This window comes from Gossypium raimondii, chromosome 8, assembly GCF_025698545.1.
Source record: "Gossypium raimondii isolate GPD5lz chromosome 8, ASM2569854v1, whole genome shotgun sequence".
Classification (NCBI taxonomy): Eukaryota; Viridiplantae; Streptophyta; class Magnoliopsida; order Malvales; family Malvaceae; genus Gossypium; species Gossypium raimondii.
Window position 1 is genome coordinate 4,180,881 of NC_068572.1, and position 12,437 is coordinate 4,193,317.

The 12,437-nt window shown below is 27.1% G+C and overlaps 1 long non-coding RNA gene across 1 annotated transcript; it reads right to left on the minus strand.

Moving 5' to 3' along the window:
• Positions 1 to 3,784: 3,784 nt before the first annotated feature.
• LOC105777721 (uncharacterized) lies at positions 3,785 to 6,419 on the minus strand. The gene is made up of 4 exons (XR_008198434.1): positions 6,131 to 6,419; positions 5,922 to 6,005; positions 4,431 to 4,612; positions 3,785 to 4,317 (listed from the first exon to the last, which is right to left on the minus strand). It is a non-coding gene; the product is annotated as an uncharacterized LOC105777721 (long non-coding RNA).
• Between the last annotated feature and the right edge of the window lie 6,018 nt (positions 6,420 to 12,437).

Consider the following 12,437-nt stretch of genomic DNA (forward strand, 5'->3'; position numbering starts at 1 on the left):
TTTTTTCTTTTTTTTATGACGAGAAGAAAAAGAAAGGAAGGTAACAGTAGACATTAAACCAAAATGGTGGACATACCACGTGTCATATTTTCTTAATTCTCGTATAAATATTAAATCAAAATTCAAATGATTCCATTTGCACCTCGTTAAACGGGATGACATTTTTAATTTTATTTTTCTTTATTTTTTTAAAATATCGAATTAATTGTGAATAAATATTTTTAAAATTTAAAAATTATATTCATAATATATTTATATTTCTATTTCTATTTTTAATTGAGTGAGTTAACTAAACATTAATTTAATTAGGAAATAATTAAAATATGTTTTTATAGAGTAATAAAATATATGAATATATTTTTATATTTATTTTAATATTAAATAAATTTAAAAGAATAATTACACAAAATACTTGAAAACAAAGACGCATCAATATTAAAGTTTTAATTTTATTATTTCAATCAAAATTAGTGTTTGTTTTTTATAAATAAATAGTTTTCCAATAAATTATATTAATAAAGATTAATTTTATGAAAATATTAACCAAACGTTGATGGTAACTAGAGCTTGAGAGCTTTACGTAATAGTTTAATATTGCATCAAGATAATTTCATCTTAAATTTTAATATTTTCATTGGATATAATTTTTTCAAGATAAAAATACTAAAATTTAAGTTGAAAATGTTGATGTATCATTAAATATTTTGAAAAAATATTTTTTTAAAATTTTAAAAGATAAAAGTTAAGATATTTTAAAAAAAATTGGAATTTCTCATTAAATCTTTCAAAATTTTAAAATTTTGATAATTTTCGTTAAAATTTTAAAATATTTGAAACTTTAATTAGATTTATCAAAATTTCTAAACATTCACATTAAGAACTTTTAGTTAAATACGTTATGGAATTAAGAAAATGATAATTTAAAGTTGATCACGGGAATAATAGTTGAATGGCAGCTTGCATCAACCATCAAGTGCCAGCTATGGTCCTTGTTCATCATACTTCTTTGATGAAAGAAACCTTGTAATGTTTGGACCAAAAACTTAGGACCATCTCTGTATACCCAAAAAAGGAAAACCAACTTTCATCAGATTTTGGGTTTGAATTTAGCAATTCTTTTATATGGAAAATTTGGGATTTTTTTCATATTAACATCCAAACTTCTTTTTGTCTAAACTAGGTCCTGAACTTGGCAAATGCTCCTATATCGAGACTTGATTTTTTTTTTGTCCAAGTTAGTCATTAAAAACCCTTAGAGGTGCTCATGGGCCGGGCGGCCCGGCCCGGCCCAACGGCCCGCCCGAAATATGGGAGGGTTTAGGTAAAAATATAGGCCCGAAATATGGGTTTGGGCAAAAAAACGAGGCCCGTTTAGAAAACGGGCTGGGCCTCGGGCACCACTTTTTCGGCCCGGGACCGGCCCGGCCCGATATAATAAATATATTTATTTTTTAAAATTTTAAAATATTTTTTACATAATTTTTTAATTTTTTTAAATTTTAAAATATTTTTAAAATACTTTTTTTAAATTTTTTTAATTTTAAAATATTTTTAAAATACTTTTTTTAATTTTTTTAATTTTAAAATATTTTTAAAATACTTTTTAAATTTTTAAAAATTTTTAAAATAAAAATGGGCCGGGCCGGGCTTATGATTTTTTCCCGGGCCGGGCATGGGCAAAATCTTAGGCCCATATTTCGGGCCGGGCCAGGCTCGGGCCTAGGACCCAGGCCGAAATTTTTTATGGGCCCGGCCCGGCCCATGAGCACCTCTAAAAACCCTAAAGTTCAAGTCCCAATGTGGAAAATGTTACAAAAAAAAAAGTCTAGGTCTCAAGGTAGGAACAATTACCAAGTTTAGGGCCTAATTTAGACCAAAAAATGTTTAAACCCCAATGTGGAAAATGTTACCAAGTCTAGGTCTCAATGTGAGAATAATTGCCAAGTTTAGGACCTAATTTAGACCAAAAAAAATTAAACCCCAATGTGGGAGAAGTTGCCAAGTTCAGACCCCACATAGTGATTTAACCATTTATTAAATAATGTTTAATAAATCTTGGGGCCTTTGGGGTACTTTAATAAAAAAATTAATGGGTAAACTACATTCAATATCACTAAACTATTAGTAAATTTACGTTTTGATTAATCAACTTCAAAATATTGCTAAATAGTCACTAAATTATTCAAAAGTTTCCATGTAAGTTGTTGTCGAACTATTAAAATTGTTGTTGTATAGCCTTCTCTATCTGCACCGCATGCACCAATCGAAAGTTTTCCTTCTTCTTTTCTTTTATAGTCTAGTTTTTTTTTTCATGAAATAGATTTGAACGTCGCAAATCTATGAACCAAATCAAAACAAGTTTCTTCTCTGATCTTTAACATTGGTCATCAAATCGACTTAGATCTAAGGTATGTTCTTCTACTGGTTGATGGGTATTGATCCACTATATCGATTGTCGAATCGTCACTTGAAGCTCGCAAGCCGAACTTAAAAAAATTAACAGTCTAATAGCTTAAATAAAAACTTTAAAATAATTAAATAATCAATTTATAACTTTTTAAAATTAATTTACAAAAATATTAACGTAAATTGAATGAACTTAAAATTAATTAATTTTGTTACTAATAAATGTTAGAATATTTTATTTATTTTTTAAATTTTAATCTTATCTTTTCACTTTAAATAAATTAATTTCTTTCTTAAATTTTTAAATAATTATAATTAATTGAGTAAAAGATGTCTCGTTTTACAAAGCTTATATCTTACTCAAGTTAACAATATATTACGCAAGTTAACAATATGTACCATAGATGATTGAACTTGTTTGCATTTTGAAAGTAGACATGCAATAAAACATTTTAAGGGTGCGTTTGGTTCGCTGTATTGGATTAGAGGTGTATTGGGATTAGAGGTGTATTGGATTAGAGGTGTAATAGCTAATCCACTGTTTAGTTGAATGTAATGGAATAGAGGCGTAATAGTAATCTTGTGTTTGGTTGAATGGAATAGAGGTGTAATAGCATAATGGAAAAAACTAAAATGACTAGAATACCCTTAGCATAAATTTGTTTTGGTAAATGATTATTGTTATTGTTATTTAAATTTTAATAAGATTATTATTATCAATAATAAAATTTAATCATATTTAAACATAATTATTATTAAATATATTTTAATTAAAATATATAATTTAATAAAATTCTTAATAATCAATATTCTTATATGAATTTACTCAAATCATAATATATGATACTATAAAATATAATTTAACATAATTATTATTAAATATATTTTAATTAAAATATATGATTTAATAAAATTCTTAATATTAAATATTCTTATATGAATTTACTAAAATTATAATATATAATAGTATAAAATATAATATAACATAATTATTATTAAATATAATCAATTTTTTGGCATTTAAACCATTCCTCTTACTAAACTCGATTTCACCAATTAATTGTCAAACTCTTTGTTTCATCTGGGCAAATTATAGGTTTAATTTTCGTCCTTTTCTCTTCAATTCGAGGAGGAATCTCACATTTTTTCTTCAATTTTATTATGAAGAAAATATAATAAATAAATTTGATGAATTTTATTAGATTTGGAAAATGGTGCTTTAAACAATTAAATGATACACTTTTAGACTCCACAAATAGAGTCAAAAGATTGACAAGTGTTCTACAGAGGTATAGTAAAATATTAACCTAGTAATATTAAAAAAAGAAAAAATGTGAAATTGCTTTCTGGTAGAATCTAAATAGAATTGAAGAAGAAATAAAAACGAAATGTTACAGACTAAATTAACCAAAATGGTAAAGATTGAGGGTTGTATCTATGGTTATACAATAATATAGGGATTGTGCTTAAAATTTATGCCATATGTTAATAGGCCTTAAAACGTTTGAGATAATATCCAAAATCTTGTCCCTATAAAACTGGGTGATGATGTTACACTAACCATGCTGGCTTTTAGAGATCCGAGTGCTAATACCTATCAAAATTCACTCAGTCCCATATACATATATATAACACACTCCATCTAATCCAATTTTACCTCATATACAAACACTTTTGTCTCTCAAGTCTCTACAGTCTCGTTTTTCACTTGCTTCCTTTGGATCGCTGCTTCCGAGTTGTTTTCAAACCTTTTTTTATTGGCTTCATATCACCATTGCTTAATTGGTAGTCAAATGTTTTAACATTCCTAACAATTGCATGAACTATGGTCTCACTTTTCGGGACTAATATGGTTTTCCTCTCCACCACCGCATTCTGCCCGCATTTCGAATCATCCTTTTCCATCAGAGACTAGAAGCACCAGGAACAGTATATTTTAGCAGAACAGGGAACATATCATGGCAACACCAGAAAAAAAACAACGGAAAAATTTGAGTTTTAACTCAATTGGTTCATGCAATTACCTTTAAAAATTGACATCTTTGCTTCCTGTGTTCAGTCAATGGAGTTTTAGGATCCGCAGAAGTATTCTTGGTTTTGTTATCAACAACAGCTAGGATCTGTCTTGCAAATTGATTTGCTTGAAGCATTTCACCCACTGTTTCCCCTACTAACATTGCTGGTAATGACATTCTCCTACATTCACCTGCATCAAAAAGGTTGGATAAATCCAATTATTTGCCATCTTAGCTTGCTCAACGAAGTTGAACTTTGAAAAAGATCATTTCATAAAAAATTAGCTTATAAAGGAAAGCTAGTTTAATTGGGTTTAGGGTATATATGTATCTAACCACACTCAAGTGCAAGAGAGTACAAGAGGTAGACAAATATGGCATTCTAAAAGTTACCTTGTAGTGGATATTTATATAGGAAATTCAAAATGAATGATAAATTCAAGAAACAATGCTCAAGAGAGGGACAGGACTTGCTTGTGGACTAATATAAAAAAGATAATTTAGATTAAAATATCATATCTATAGTCGACTAACTACTGCAGTAGAAATTAGGGGTGTAATTGAGTTGAGCCAAGCTCCAATGTTGATAAGTTTGAGTTTAAATTCGACTTGAAATTCGAAACTTGATACTTGATACTTGATTTCCACATATGCTAATTTTCAATCAAACCCCAGTATTAGGGGACTGCTTCAACGAGACAAGGATGTAGAAAATGAGCATTAGCATATGTACAAATGTAATAAGAAAATGGACTTTGGTCTCCCCTGCAACAACTCTTTTTTTTAAGTAACATCAACGAATGGGCATCAAGGTGGTTTTTTCATAAGAAAATGTAATTAGAAGGAGAAGAGATTTACAAATACAAATATTAAACCTCATATCATCAATTTGAAACCTACAGATTGGCATTAGCATATTTTGGATTATCCTTGGACTTGCAGAAAATAATTGATAAATTCCCCAAGGTGGATGTAATTTGACGAATTTATAAAGGATACCCTCAGTTCCTGGTTCTCATCTTTCTTTGCTAAATACATACAAGTTGAGGCATTCATTATATAAATTGATGATCCAAGTAGTCTAGTTTTTCATTTGAATACAATACAGCAGCTGTATGTATGCATGTGTGTTGTGTAAGCGCATAGATTGAAATATAGCATAGCATTAGCTCTTAATAAACCACTCCCATTTTAGGTGGAACTGTGTAGACCTCTACCGCACTCGTTGCCCAGCATTTAGTCAGAGGATGTTCTCTCTTCTTTTATCCCTTTATTCTACTCCTTTTTAAATGTGGTTTTTTTCATAAGAAAATGTAATTAGAAGGGAGAAGAGATTTACAAATACAAATATTAAACCTCATATCAGCAAATACAGATTCGAAGGTTAGGGCAGACAAGGTTAGGGAGAAGAGATTCAATTTCTACAAATGTTGAATCTTTCGTCATAAAAAACATAAAAGGAAAACATGTTGAAAGAATGTTAGGGCAGACAATGTTTACCTTGATTGAATTGGGATTCACTGCATTTGAAGTCACTGCATTTGGAGATAATTGGCAGACAATTTCAAGAGACTTCCCTACTCACTGCATTTGAAGAAAACAAAAAACAAAAATAAAGAAACAATATTTCAAGAACAGATCATTAAATTCATGGTATATATAAAGAAATTTAATTGAAATCAAAGGAATAGAAGAAGGGAGAAGCGTACTTGGGAACCATTGCTGCTACTCTCTGTTACTCTGTTACCTCATACGATTCGTAATTGAAGGCCTTGTTGAGGGTTGTTAGGGTTTGTTAAAGGGTTGGTCAGGATAGAAGCATGAAAAGGAGGGAGAAGGTTGGAAGGAAATGGAAAGAAAAATGAAAAAAAGAAGAAGATGTTTCAGACGTGAGAAAGAAATGAGAAATGAGAAAGAAATGAGAAGACGGCTGGGGAGGGTAAAACAGACTCTGATTAGCTAATCCTTACTTTTGGAAGGTATTAGAAATCAGCGTTGAAGCAGAGAAAATAAGGAATACCTCCGTAATGTAATAGGCCCGTATTAGGGTAATACATTGAACCAAACAAGGGATTAAGTGGGCCCACGGAATAGGGGTGTAATGGCTAATCCATTACACCCAACCAAACATGGTGTAACACTACTTTTTATTATCATCGAGAGTATATGTATCATTTTAATAAAATGATATTATACGCATTTCAATTTCTATCACCTTACAGTGATAACCTGAGAAATGAAATATTGTTCCTGACTTGGAAGAATTACAGTGCAACATTTTTCACCAGTAATTTTTATTAAAAATTAAAGATTTTTTACACAAAATTATTCTAATTCTGTGGAAAGATTATGTTATGATCGTTGGTTGTGGAATTGATAATTCCTTTTGCAAGGAATGGTCAAAATTTGTGGTATATGATCTTTGGTTCTCTTTTGATGGAACAAACCTTGTTTTTAGCATTCGGGTGTATTGTTGGGTTGGACCATACAAAAATGGGTTGCCTTCTTCACCTAACTTCTTTGATAAGATTAAAAAAACCTCTTTTTTGTAGATAATAGAAATGACATGTGTCGAGGCACGCACACTTTGAAATATTTAATATAATGGGGTGAGATGGTGAAGGGTGAATCTAGAAATTTTTTTAACAGGGACTGAAATTTAATTATAATTTTTATAGATTAAATATAGGTTTAATTTTGTATTAATTTATAATTTTATCAGTTTTGAAGGGATTAAATATTTTTTTTATTCTTAAGGAGATCAGAGTGCAATTCCACTATATATTAATTTATCGATTTTCAATTTATAAGAGGACCAAATTGATTCTTTTTCATTTTTGGGGGCCAGTCAGATTCACCAATGGTGATGGTTGAAAAAGTGGAAATTGTTTTTGAACAATCTTATTATAGATTCTGATAACATATGTTATCTTTTTGACATAATGCCTAGAATTACCCATAGCCCCTCCCCGACTCATGAATAGGAGAATAATACACTTCGGTGCACTCGAACCTACGTCCTCCTACGTTGGCAACAATGCTCATACCAATCGAGCTAAAACTAAATCGACAGAAAATGTGGAGAATTAAATGGAAAGAACTAAAATAAGAGAACTGTAGAGAGAGATTGAGAGAATGTTTGCCCTCAAGTCAAAATTTTCCGAAAGTTCCTTCATAAAGTTATGAAGGATTTTTATTTATAGAGTTCGAGAATAAGCGTTACAAAGCTAGTTATTAATGAGAGAGAATTTTATGTTGAAAAGGCATTAATATTCTTTCATGACAATGAGTTTAAGCCGTTGACAACAGCGAATAGTGAATAAAAATTCATAATGTTGCTGAAAGAAAAAGAGAGAACTACTCAATATTACAAAAAAATATTCTCCCTTCATATATGATCCACCAAGCCAACATTTTCCAAACATCTCATAAGTGAAAATAACAAAAAAAAATCCTACCATATTTCGGGATTATTTTCAATTCTTCTGTTTGGGTTAAGAGTAACATCTGAAACATCTTCTACAACATATTTTTTGAAGAATGTGTCTTCCAAAATGACCTTATTTTACGATGAGTTGTTTTTACGGCAATACTTTTGTTGAAAGTTTTATTTTGAAAAATGGGTATTCTTAAAGAACAATTGTTCTAAATAAAAAAAATATTTTGAATAGCAATTGTTTTGGACATAATTGTTCTCGAAGAACAATCATTCTAAGCAATAGTTGTTTCAAATTGTTATTGTTTTTAACAAAAGCTGTTCTCAAATGATAGTTACTTTGGTTGATGATATTTTAGATTGAAGCAGTATTTTGAATATAGTTATTCGAACATAACTATTTTTTCAAGCAACGATTGTTATGAACAACAAACATTTTAAATAAAATCATTCTTCCAAAAGAGACATGTTAAAATTAACGGAAAGATATCAAAATTTTAATGTCTATTAAGAGCTTGGACCATCTATTGATAATTAATTAACACTTATTTTCAAGTGAAAGTATTTTGCAGGTCCTTCTATCTTAGAGACCAGATCAAATTAGTTGTCTACTATTAATGAATCAATTTCATCCATGTACTATTAAAATAAATCAAATAATGCCAAAATTCATTTGAGTTAACATTTTTTTCAAAATGACATTTATTGTTTAACAAAATTAATATTTTGAAAGCTTTTTTATGGTTCTACATATGAAATCTTTTGTTTGGAGTTGAACTGTAAATGAAAAAAAATCATGTCATTTTTTGAATAGTAAATATTAACTCTATTATAATTTAGCCTCATTAAATTCCTTTTAATAATATAAGGATTAAATTGATTTATTCAATAATAAAAGACTAATTTAATCCAATCTTTATAATGGAGGACTTACCAGATACTTTTACCCTTATTTTACATTCTAGAAAACTTCTGATTGTATGAATACTTAATATAATTGAATTGTAAATTTTATTAATAATTTCAACTTTTAAAACATTTATTCCAAAATATTCAAATTCATACTAAAAAAACAATTTGAGCCAATTGTGTCTTAACTCGATCAGTATAGGTATTATTGTCAATACAGGAAGAGTGCGCTATAGCGCATTATTTTGGGTTGGGGAGGGACTATGGGTAATTCTAGGCATTGTATCAAAAATAGCATATATAATCGGAAATTATCCAAAATGGAAGAAATTTATGTCTTCATGTAGATAATATTTTTCAAACATTTCAAATTTAGACCAAACAACTTTGCCTGCCCTCAAATCTTACCTTCAGGTTAAAAAGGATAAATTTTAAAACTATATATGAATTTTGATTCGATATGCAATTTGATATATAAATTTTGATTTTGTATAATTATACGCATAAAACTTTGATTGTGCTTCAACCATACACATTTAAAAAATAAATACATCTATTTATTTTTATATTGGATAAATATAATTATTTGTATTACAATATATATTATGTATACTTAAAATGAATTTTTAAATAAAAAAAGTATGAGGATTGAATTATTATCTTTTAAAATACAGTGATTAAATCTCAAATTTTATCAAAGAACATTTCACATGGAAGTCGTCTTTTTATTATATTTTTTATGTTTATTCTCTTATTTGAATATTTACTCACAATTTTTTACAGATAATTTTTTATATAATTATTTAAATAATTTATTTATAAAATAAATCTTAAAATTATACATAATTTTTATATAATATGCAGTGTTATACATAATATATATGATTTTGATTTTGATTCAATTTTCACACTCCGCTAATATTATTATTCATGTTGCAATATTTGTTATTATATTATATGGAAATTACTAATGTGAAATTTTATTAAATTGAAATACAAATGAATAAATTTAAACATTTCAGCATAAATTAAGAAAAATACATGTTTTTATTCTATAAAAATTACATTTATTATTATTATTATGGCAATAGAAAATAATTAAAACTATTTCAAAAGAACAACAGCATAATTTAAATTTATGTAAAATATTAAAATTTACTCATTAATTTTTAAATTCAATAAAGTCATCAACAATTTCTATGTAAATTATTAAAATAATTTGATGATTAGTCATGGAGCTGATTTTGAAAATTTAGAGGGTTAAAATATATGATTGTAAGCTCAGTATATATATATATATATATTGAAAATTTGGAATTTACATTATGCATTTTAATTTTAGGAATTTTAATTTTTTATTTTTGGATTTGGAATCTGGATGTTATAATGCACCTAAATTTAATAAAATAATTTTAACAAGATTAATAATTGGACCTGAATTTTGAAATCGAAAAGTAAATGACTAAATTCTTAGAAATAAAAGCACAGAGGACTAAATTTCAAATTTACGAAGAGTACAAGAACTTATAGTATATTTTAACCTTAATTTAATATCTATTTAAGATCTCATAACTATTCGTATTTGTTCTATAACTCTTACTTTACCATTTAGTCCATTTGATGCCAATAGTTATTATTATCATATTAATTCAATTAACTGCAAAATGTTACAATACAACATAAAAAATTAACATAATAAGTTACATATGAATTTACCAGGCAAAAATAGCAACATACAAGATGTCAGGGACTAATCTCAATTTTTCTTTCTTCGCGATTACCCTTCGATTGGTTTAAGCCTCGCTCTATACGATAATTCATTCCAATACATCAATTTCAATTACTTTGTAACATTATATTAAATGCATATGACAGTTCAATCACTTTTCCAATGTCCCCCAAAGTTTTGCATTTTATTCAATTTAATTATTAAAACCGAAATTACTATAACTTTCAAATTTGAGTTTCGATTTCGAAACTGATCTCAATTACATCCTTATGAGATTCTCTACTATCCATAATTATAGAATTTTCATGTTAATTTTGAAATATTTACACTTTAGTCCTTTTTCACTTCTAAGCTTAAAATCTAACAATTTAGTATCAAAAGTTTCGAGAAATCAACAATGGAAACTTTTGAGAACTTTAACAGTTTTGCAAAATAGTACACAAATCAACTAAATTAAACTCTCGGGATCTAAAAAAATAAAAATTATAAGAAACAGACCTCAAATTGCTTGCCAATTGATTGATTAAAGTTATGGCTTCAACTCTATTCTTTCCTCTTCTTACGGCATGGGAGATGAAAAGATGAAAGAATGCTAAATTTTCTTTCAAATTTTGTCTTATATACTTAGATTAATTATTAATTATTCTTAATTTATTTACTTAAACCTTAATTAGTTAACCTTGTTTACTTTAAGTTAGTGCATTTCTACATCACTTTCCACTATTCAATATAATTTCGTCTAAGGGCATAATTGGTCCATCAGCTAATTAAAAGTTCATAGCAATTAAAATTTTACCACTTTTACGAATTAATCCTTGTACCATAATTAACTATCAATTAGAGATAATTACTATACTTAAATTCAATAAATTACTTAATTAGACTTGTAAATATTAAATAATAATATTTATGAACTCACACATCGGAAATGAAGTTCCAAAACTACCGTTTCTAGTATCACCGAGAAACAGTCATGTTACAATTCTAATATAATAATACGTTAAACATAATGTATTTTTCATTAATATATGTAAGTTTTTTTAGGAGAAGTTATTTTAAGTGAATTGACAATTGTAATTATAAAGAATATATCTAAATAACTATAACAATAATTAATTATTATAAAGCATGATTAGATTGTTAACCAAAATATATCTAGATTTAAACCAAAATAAATTTATACAGGAGCTAGTTATGGTGGTAAATAAACTAGAATAAATATAGACGAAAAATCCGCACACAGAAATCGAATATTTTAAAGTTCACAGAATCTTAACATTGCCATAAGCTGATGCCTCATTTACTCTAAGTTAATTATTTAAAAAATTATTTTTGATGATAATTTTGTTTTGTTTTATTTTCTCTTTTATTTTTTATAAAAGTTAAATATTTAAATTTAAATTTTATTATTTATACTAGCTTGAGATTAATTATTTTTCTTCCTTTTTATTTTTGTATATTTTAATCATTTTTTCCAATAGAATCTTTTAAATAATGGCCAGTAATTAAATTTACATAAAATAATTTAATAAATTTATCTTGGTTGATAACTAAATTAAATACAAAACTTAAAATCCTTAATTTTAATTTAAATTAAATATATTTTTATGAAAATAAATAAATAAATTTAATTTTATAGTAGTTCAATATGTAATTAAATTTATATTTATGTTGTAATTAAAATTGAATAAACAAATAAACTAAATAAAAAATACAAAGATAAATAAAACCAATGGTATAATTGTCTTTTATCTAAAATTTGTTTAGTAAATAGATCTCAAATAGATTTATAATGTGTTCTTTAAACCTTAAAGGGTAAGAAGTCATTCTTAAAATCACGAGGTAAATATATCATTATCCTCAAAATACATTAAGAGAGGACGAATTGGTCTTTAAAATTTAAAAAAACTTTGCATAACAAATTCTGAGTGCTTCAGATTTC